The sequence below is a fragment of the Alligator mississippiensis genome, chromosome 3 (assembly GCF_030867095.1).
Source record: "Alligator mississippiensis isolate rAllMis1 chromosome 3, rAllMis1, whole genome shotgun sequence".
Lineage (NCBI taxonomy): Eukaryota > Metazoa > Chordata > Crocodylia > Alligatoridae > Alligator > Alligator mississippiensis.
In genome coordinates this window covers 134,225,782-134,235,884 of record NC_081826.1, presented here as the reverse complement: position 1 = coordinate 134,235,884, position 10,103 = coordinate 134,225,782, and the positions used below count along the sequence as shown (strand labels likewise).

At 38.6% G+C, this 10,103-nt stretch overlaps 1 long non-coding RNA gene across 1 annotated transcript; it reads left to right on the top strand.

Moving 5' to 3' along the window:
- The first annotated feature begins 6,462 nt into the window (after nt 1-6,462).
- On the top strand, nt 6,463-9,431 carry LOC109284031 (uncharacterized). The gene is made up of 3 exons (XR_002091340.2): nt 6,463-6,866; nt 8,170-8,354; nt 9,128-9,431. It is a non-coding gene; the product is annotated as an uncharacterized LOC109284031 (long non-coding RNA).
- Nucleotides 9,432-10,103: the final 672 nt, after the last annotated feature.

Below are 10,103 nucleotides of genomic sequence, written 5' to 3'. Positions count from 1 at the left end.
GATTTCATGACCATTACTCCTAGTTTTCCCCAAGGGTGCCCTGGTGAAGAGTTGTTCACCAAGCCCTAGATGTACACTTCTGATGTAACAGTAAGCTGCTACCAAGTCCCCTCTCAGCCTTCTCCTTTTCAGGCTGAAGAGTCCCCGGTCCCTCAGCCTTTCCTCATATGGCTTGCCATGCAAGTCTCTGATCATATGAGTGGCCCTTCTCCGGACTCTCTCAAGCTTTACCATGTCTTGTTAAAGTGCGGAGCCCAGAACTGGATGCAGTACTCCAGCTGCGATCTTACCAATGCCAAGTAGAGCTGAGTAGAGCAAGAGAATCACATCTTTGCAATGGTTTTGCTGGAGATGCATTAATTGATGCATGCCAGCATATTGTTGGACCTTCTGGCTAAAGCATCGCATTGCTGGCTCGTGTTCACACTGTGGTCAATTATTACCCCCAGGTCTGTGGTGGCAAGTGATGGGGGATCTTCATTCTGGTGGCCTGATGAGAGGCAGCAGTTGCACAAGCACCCATGTCATGAGTTTTGCCTGTCAGCAGCTAGAGGTGCAGGGCCCCAGAACCCCCCTGCACCTATATCCTTGACAGCTGGCAGGCTTTGTGGCCTCAGCCGGGGCTAGCAGGCCTGCAGTTTTGACCCTGCTGTGGCTTAACACATACATGTGACATGAGTTTTGCATTCAAGACTTTAGGTTGAATTTTCCCAGAACCCCCTGCACCTATCTCCCTGAACCTGAGCAGACTTCATGCCCTCAGAAGGTTCCACCATTCCTGCAAGTTTCATCCAAATCAGGCCAGAAATGACAATGTTGTAGTCTGTTTCAACCTTCCCCATTATAGCCTATGGGCAAAATGTTGAGACAGTGTTGAAATGGCAAAATGTTTTGACTTGCCTCATTTTGTTTCAAGGCTGTTTTGACTATCTCTGTTTCATTCAAATTTTGCTGTTTCGACCTCAAAATGAGTCGAAACAGCATTGAAACAAAACTGGCGGTGAAATTACGCACAGCCCTAAAATCTACCCTGCTTTCATTGGGTTGGTCAGGCTTGAAAACCACTTTTCTTAAAAAACAGTTATCTAGGGAAAGGTGTATCTCATTGTGTGGACTGTAAGGAATAATGATATTAAAAGTAACATTTCCTTGCTTTTCATCCAGATTTGATGTTTTATTTGAAGCTCTTCCTGAACATTAGAGCAAGGATTCATCTTTTTAAGCTATGTTTTTGCAATGATGAACTGTGGAATGCTCACCTTCTTGTTGGGTATCTGCCAGGAAATTTAAGCTGTTATAGTTTGTGGGTTGATATATTCCATTTATTTCCCTATCCATAGATATTAGGAGTACAGTATTTTTATAGTCTACAAATGATTTATTTACAGTAGCTAAGATTTTTTGCATGTTTCCATTAATTTAATATTTTGATACATATTTAACCTGAAATAACTTTCTGTACTATTCCTACTAGAAAAAAGTCACATGTAGAGTTGCTAAAAGTGAATGGAAACATGTTTGTTTATGGGTAAAGTAAATTGATTTTAAAATTCCCCTCTTTGCTCAGCAGTAAAAGGCATACATTCTTCTAATTTTACTCACTAAAGTTGTGATTGCATTTCCTCATGTAACAAAATTTGTGATAACCATCTGAGTTCTTCCTTGGGTTCATATTGCACATACAGTACAGAGGCTGAACATATGCTTTTTCACTATCAAGAGGCTTAATATAAACCTGAAGTTTAATCAAGTCAAACCTTAATGGGGCAGATCCTCAGTTTTATAGTTTATGCCAGGTAATGAGCTGCACCAACAAATGTAAAAATGTATGCATTGGAACTGACAGTAAATCAAAATCCATGCAACAGTAGCATAACTAAGGGTGGGTGACCAGGGCAACACTCCTAGGTACTAATTTAGAGAGGGTGCAAGAATGACAGCTGCCACTGCTGCTGGATTAGCAACTGCCACTGTCATCCTAGCCATTGGGCTGACATCTGAAATACATAGCTAAAGGCAATGAATATCAGACTGAATATCAGAATATCTAGAAGACTAATCCATCATGGACACCATGTTCCATTCAATACCAATAAACTTGTACCCAATGCACTTGGTATTCTGAGATACCCACTCTCAGCATGACATTGGTATCAGTAATAAGATGTATATTACTACACTTATCAGTTTTGGGTCCTGCAGGTACCTACGGTCAACCTCTCAAGGAATCCTGATCCCAATATCTGATTAAGTGCAATTTGCAGAGTGCAATATACTTTTATCTTCGGCCGTGTATAGATGAAATGAGAGGTGTGTGCGCACAACACTTTAAAGCAGCCTAAATGCTTTTGCACCGCTTCAATGGTGTTGGTGTTTGCACACATCAGTGGTGTATTATGCATTAATTCCAGCTGCTGTAGGAAATTCAGCAGCGTAATGCACCTTAAATGACTTGAGGCTCAGCAAGGATTCCTCCTGGAATCCTTGCTAAGGATTCCTCCTGGAAGGAGTTTTAGTTTGCTGCCCTACAGCCACGGAGCAGGCTCTGCCTAAGAAAAGTGATGAGCCTGATCTCTCATCCCCATCTGGAGCCTGCTTGCCTGCCTGAGTTGTGCAGGGGTCCGGTGCTTCCCTCCATGGCTGTGGTGCCCCCCAGGACTGCCCAAGCCGGGTGCCTATGGGTGGGTACCACCTGGAGGAGCACCACAGCTGCCGTGGAGGGAAGCACCAGGACCCCACTTCCTGAGCCCAGGGACCGCTCCATCTGCAGGCAGCTTGCCCTCCCCTCCCCACCAGAGAGGCAGGTAAGTCAGTGGGGTATGTGCATGACACAGGGGTTTAATCAGCCCTAAATTGAAGCAGTGTTTTTTAACCCCCCCCCTTCAGTTTAGGGCCCCCATTTCGTCTACACACATATGACCTTCTTTTAGAGGAAAGCAGGCACAGGGAGGGATTCTGACCATTTTTGTAAGTGTTACATGTATCCTGGCAATCCTCTAAGGAGCAGGACTAAGATTCACATCCTCAATGGCTTCAATGAGTGTTAGAATCTATACACCTTTAGGATTTGGATTTATGTCTAGGATGATTTAGGAAATTTCTAGAACCAGGTAGACCAGGTAGAGGAGCATGATCATCTGAGTTCCAGACCCATGCCTGAATAATAAGACTGTCGTCCCTTTTATCATCTTATCCTCTTAATAATATACAAGTGTTACATATATATTATAGTGTATAATATCATCATATATCTTTTTGTAAGATATACTTTCATATCTTTTAGTTGAGTAGTAAATTTATAAAATATGTAATGCAGTCGAGTCCTCCATTTGTTTCTGAATGTCTACATAAAAATAGACCACAGGAAGTCAAAAGCTGAAGCTAGATTTTGATGTGGGATTCTGCTGCTGATTACCAGTGTTGTGTGAGCTATGCTCTCATGGCTTATGACTCACAAGAACTCTTTTATTAAATACAGTTGTGCATGTATTTTTGACAGCATCCCTCAGCTTTGGTATGATTCCTCCAAGTTGCAGTTCCTGCTTGGGGATTAACTTCTATAGTGCTTGTTTCCTTTATTAATCACATTGCTACCTGTTGAAATGAGAAGTTAGAGTGGGAAATCTGTGGTTTGATAAATATGGGTACAGTGAACCTGTCTGAAACCTGCAGACAGGGGCGCACCTTCCATTATACTATTCCCTCCTGACTGCCAACAACTTTCAAAATATAATAGACAAGCTTGCTCCCACACTTAAATAATATAATTTTATGCCAATGAAGAAGGACTGAATTCAGAAAAGCACTTAAGCATTTGCTTAATTTTAAACCCTTGCTTAAGTGACTCTATCGAGAATTAAGCACATGCTAAAAGTTAAGCCTGTTTCAGTGCTGTTCTGAATAAAGATGCTTTCCTGAAATGGTCAGAGACAAAAGAAAGTACTTTGCCAACCTGTAAACAGGCTCTGACACATTTAAATACACATATAAGCCTTAGAAATTATACCGGTTGCTATAAACTGAGATTGAACGTGTGCTGTGGATAGATCATAGATCTTCAGATACTGTAGGAAATAGTGTTAGTAATTGTCCTTCCTTCTCAGTTGGAGATGAACAAATACCTCAGAGTATTAGGAAGCTCCCATGATTGTTTTCCCCCAGAATACTCACGCAACCAACTCTTTAACCATTCCCAATCATTGAAAAATCAACAAATAGGCAAAAATAAAATCCAGCTTGAAGCACATTATGAGACATTCTACTCTTTCATTTTAACTTCTAAACATGCTTTAAAAGGTATAAGTATTAAGTCACAGGGATACCACAACCTTATGAAGTTTGTTTCCAACTGAAAACTTCATACCATTTTTGTTGCAAAGGCTTCTCCAACTGAATAATATTAGAGATATGTTTGGTATTGTCCCGCTCTTTTTTATTGTCTTGCTCTTTTCCATTATGCATTTGAAAGAGTTTTTGCACCAAGAGTTTCACTGTTGACTAGCAGTTAGACTTCCTGTCTCATATAACTGCTGAGGACACTATCCCATATGGACTGCTGAAGGAATTCATATATACACTATTCCATAGGCCAAGCAGTCAATACACTAGCTGCAGGACGAAAAAACAGTAACTAAAACTAAAGAAGCAATGAGCATACATGGCAAAGGTATACAGGGCAGGCTAACCATATATGGCTTCCTTATTTTAAAACTTCAAACTTTTGCGAGCAACTCTGGAGGAGCAGGAAAAAAATCTTTTGAGAGGATTAAAAACAAGCATGACATACAGTCTGAAACCATTCTATCAGAAAGTCCATAAACTTAAAATGAACCATCTCATCTAGTTTCTTATATAATGCAGGTTAGATGAATTTTTATATTAATGTTTGTTTGAATATTACCAGAAACCTCTAATTTTGATTTTAAAATTTCCACTAGTAGAAAAAAAAATCTGTTGGCTTGCAGGGTTTTTTTTCTATAAATTATTCAATTTAAACATATGATGTTGATATTTCTTAATTGATATAACTAAAAGGTTTTGAAAATAAAAAGGAAAAAAAAATAAATTAATCATTATCATCACCGTTCTCAGCATCATTGCTCTTACTGGTACATTATGGTTGTGGCATTTCCCTATAGAGGGGACTCCATTTTGCTGGGGAAAGTGAGTGGGGTTCCTGCAGGATGGAAGTCCTTACAGCTACATGGAATCAGAACTCGTGGTAGTGGTGATATCTTTTATTAGACCAACTAGATATTTGCCAAAAAAAATTCTTTATTTGCAAGCGTTTGGGTGCACTCACCCTTCTTCAGGCATAGGAGAATGCAAAAATTGTAAAATTTCTCCTAGGTGGAAATGAAAATTTATATTTCACAGGAGAGAAATATGATTTTTCATTTCTAGGAGAAATGTTACTATTTACATTTCTACCTAGGAGAAATTTTACAATCTTTGCATTCTCCTATGCCTGAAGAAGGATGAGTGTACCTGAAAGCTTGCAAATAAAGATTTTTTTTTTTTTTTTTTGCAAATATCTAGTTGGTCTAATAAAAGAGAGTATCTCTACTATGAGTTCTGATTCCTTTTGTCTGTAGACCAATATGGCTATAACCTGTACCCCTTACAGCTACATGACTTAATCAGGGCTGCCCAACCTATAAGTGGCCAGGAGCAGAGTGCCCACAGGCCACAACAGAACAAACCATGATCCCCTCAGTGCCCCATACCATGTGGATGTCTTCTATCACTGCACTACACAGAAGCCCTCCTAACCCTTGCACCATGCATTCACATCTCTCCTGCACCACATGCCTATGCCCCACTTCTGGCTGCTGCACTGTGTGCTCACATGCATGGCCACCTTCCCAGTCATCCCACTGCATGCCAGCAAGGCCCCAGGCTCACCCTCTTCTTCCACAGCTATGCCATACTGCACTTCCTCACCCCATTGGGCAGAGGCAGACAGAGAAAGCCAGAGGTGGGAGGGGGAGCCTGGGGACTCTGGCTGGTGTTGCAGCTGGTCCAGTGGGAGTAGTGACACCCAGGCAGGAGCCCAGGAGCGGCATCTTAACCCTTCAGAGCTGCCAGTTAGATAGCTCTGGCTTATATATAAAACATGGATGCTAGCAGTTCTCTAGGCTCACCTCTTTACTTTTAGTTTGTTCCACATAATCCCTTGTTAAATTTTTCCCTTTTAGTAACACGTATAGTTGAAGGATATTTAAAAACAAATACTACACTTATTTACTTAGAAAATTTAAAATGAACTGTACTTTGGACATTCTTATATTTGTTTTATGTGTACATTTGAGTGGCTGAATTTTATTTATACAAATGTTTGTGGTAAATTAATTTTAGGCTGTGTATTTGTGGATGGCTTCAAGGAAAGTTCTGCTGTTGAATTCACTAAAGCTAGGTTTTTGCCTACTGCATTTATCTGAGCAAATCCAAGGCATCCATACACCAAGCTGTTTCTTCCACATTGATGACAAGCCTCTCCTTCATCTTACTAGCTGTTGTTGGTTCTCCACCATCAGTTAAATCCTCATTATTTTTTGTGAGGACTAATAAGGAATCTTGATTATCCTCTCATAATCTTGTCTTGATTAGCCTCTTACTATAAATCAGGAACTGGATCATTATCATCAGTGAGGGTGCATTTAGGGAAATAAGAGAATTGGGTCATAGATTTTTTTTTTCTGAGGGGGAGCCATGAGAAAAAAAGCATGGAGGTAAACTGGTAGGAAAACCAGTTTGACTGAATCTAAGAAAGTGGTGTTTTTCAGACAAAACAACCTTGAAGCTGCAAGTGGAAGAAAGAGAGTATACTTGTTTGAAGATGCAACATCTGGAAGACCATAATACAAGTAAGACTTTGGTTACTTATCCCATGTGGACTATGTTTAAGGGCCAACTGTTTTATTGTAAAGGAGTTCAGCTTGCTAATCGGGCCAGTATGTTAGGGTGTGCAAGGAGAATTAAGATTCTGGCAAAAATGTATACTGTATTTTTTCAAAGATGTTTTCAAAATGTTGAAAGTATTGATACCAAGGGTTGGCATGGAGCAATATGTCCTGGGATTACTATTAACTGCCATGGAAAATAATTAATTTTGAAGAAAACGGGAATTAACTGATGGTTATTTAAATAGTTTTAGAATTAAATGCACTGATCAAAACCAGCCAAAGGACTAAACTTGATTAGAGGTTTAAAATGTGGCTCAGGACAATTCTCCTTTAATCCAATTCAGTTGCTCTAGAAAATACATGAATGAATGGGATGTGGTGGTTCTGGGATAAAGTCCTGGAGGACAAGGGACTAGTGTAATTGCATATATGCTGCCATGTTAGACCAACATATGTGCCAAATCTAGCATACAAAAGAAAAAAAACATCCTTATGGTTCTGCAGCATATAATCTTTTATTCAGATTGAATACCAACACATTTAAAAAGCTTTAGGACCTGATTTGACAAATAATTTATTGAAACCAGTAGGCCCATCGCAGCAAAGTAGTTGACTCTGGACTGAGACACAAGTGTTGAATGGCATGTGGCAATACTAAATAACACTTGAATACTGTGTGCTATTTGGCAAATGTGGATTTCATTTGATCTCTTCATTTAAGTTCTACCAACCTAAAGTAAAAAATGAACAAATTTGAGGAAATAATAGACACTTAAAAGTCCAGAATTACCATATACAATTTCCAATTCGCACCAGCATTTCATTTGTTTAAAATGTATATTTCAGTAAGATGATCTAGCCTGCCATGATAAAAACCACCAGGATGTTGAACATGTAAAGGAGTAACTGCCATATGAGTCAATCAAAATGCCTTTTTTTAAATATTGAAATTCTTCTTTGAATGTAAGTGTCATTCTTATAGGCACTTGGGTACCAGACACAAGAGCTAATTTAATTTCTGGGGTAAATTAGTTGTGATAAATGGAGCTCTTATATCGAAGATGAATTTGTCTGTCAAGGTACAGTTTTTCATTTATTTCCCAGTTAATATTTTTTCAAGGGGGGATATGAGTCACAATATTTTATGTATACTAGAACAGAATGAAAGAACATGTTAAAAATGTTTGCAGTGATTTTTTTTTCCTGTTCATAAATTGTCTCCAACTATTTTAAGATTGCCTTAAATGTATTATTATCCAAACAGGCCGCAATTACTTGATGACTGATTTTGTGATAAATTCTTCATCTCAAGATTGTTCAGAAGAAATTTACTGCAAATATTCAAAACTAAAGCTGTATTTGGTTAGTTTTGGTAGGAAACCAAACGTTACCTTTTCTGTTTGCTGGCTACCTCTGCAGAACCAGCTTTCCAGTTCTCACACTTGCTGGGTAAAAATTTGCTTTCTATAATCTGTTGTGCTTTAAACATACCTCTTACTGTAATCACTTCTAGTCAAGAAACTCAATAACTAAGATATTTATAAAATGCATATAGGCATTACAGAAAATCTTAAAACATAAAAAAGGGATGGGAATATAACCAAAATAAATGCTTTTTTTTTTAGCAGAGTGAATGTTTTAAAGTATTTGCTCAGCTCTATTGTGCATCCAGTATGTTAATGAAATGGTTGATTTGCATGACCGCCAGTCTTTTGCATATGCTTAGAAATTAGATGCATATATGGGTTTTTTCTCTACAATATTCTATTTCCTTTATGCAGATTAGGTGGAATGGGTGTGTCCCTTCTTTTAAATATTTGATTTTTACTTGTTCTCTATAATGTTATTTTCTTTGAGCCAAAAAACAAAATTACTTTAGTTGACTTTATTCTAGCCCCATCCTATGTTTCAAAAAACAACCCCCCCCCCAAAAAAAACCAAGCAAAGAAAAACACAAAAGCAGACAGGCAGTGTAGGAACTTTTGTGATGTAAGTTATTAATTATTATGAGACCTTACTTATGCTGGTCTGTCATATCAGTATTATTCATGCTGTAGGCAAATGCTAATGGTAATATCAATATATTACAGGCCCCAATGATGTGTAAAGCCCAGGTGTTTTCAAGATACTGTATAATGTAGGACTGGATAGAAGGTTTAAGTTTAAACAGGGCATTGTTAATCTTGGGGTAACTTTCTTTTTATTTATATTATTCTACACAGGTGTCTTGGGTTTTCCATCGGTGATTAAAGCCCCGGGATCTGCTCTGAGGCTAGCCATCTTTCAGTGCTCTAAAGAAACTCGCCATAGAATGAAAATCATATCAGGAGCAATTAGACAAAAGGTCAGCATAAATTCCTCCTGTATCCAGAGCATTATCATCACCCAAGTGTCTCTTGCTTACAGTATGTTGTGACAAAGTAAAAGCTATTTCAGCTCTTATATTGTGATGGCTGTTATTTATGGAACATAAAAGGATACTGAAATACAAAAGGGTTTGAAAAGACCAGGGTAAGATCAGATAAAAAAAAAATGCGAGAGAAACAGGCATCTTGGGATGGTAACTACCCTGCCATGTACTGACAAGGAGGTTGTATATTTTTAGAATATACTGAAAGGAATGGTGCTTTTACTTAGGTTTTTATGGTTTACCATGAGATGCAATTTTCTGGCCTTATATGCAGTTGTAACAAAAGTCAGAGAGATTTTATGATAGCTGCCAGAGTTCATAAATGATGGCATACACTAAAATATTTATAGAACTGTAAAATCTTGATTTCTCTCTGGTTTAGCAGATGGGGTCCTAAAACTGGTTCCCAGATTGTCACATTTCTTTACCCTTTGATGACAAAGAAGCCTGTTATCACTTTTTTTTCCCCTGGCAAGCAAGTTCACTAGTGTAATCAAGTTCACACTTCTATCCAATTATATACACTAGGATCAAATGAATTAAGAGATGTCACCCATATAAGACTGGTAATTATTCAAAGCAGCCTACATATCATTAAACATCAGCATCCAGGCAGCCCTGCTATTACCTCAGCCAGTGTCCATTTTGATTCATTCCTGTGTCCTCGCTTAACTGGAGATTGGTGAAAATCTACTTCTGTATTGATGCACTGTATCAACAGTAAAGGTAAATGCTACTTAAACACCCTATGTTGCCTATTTTGGGTACCTGATGTGAAACAGCAATGT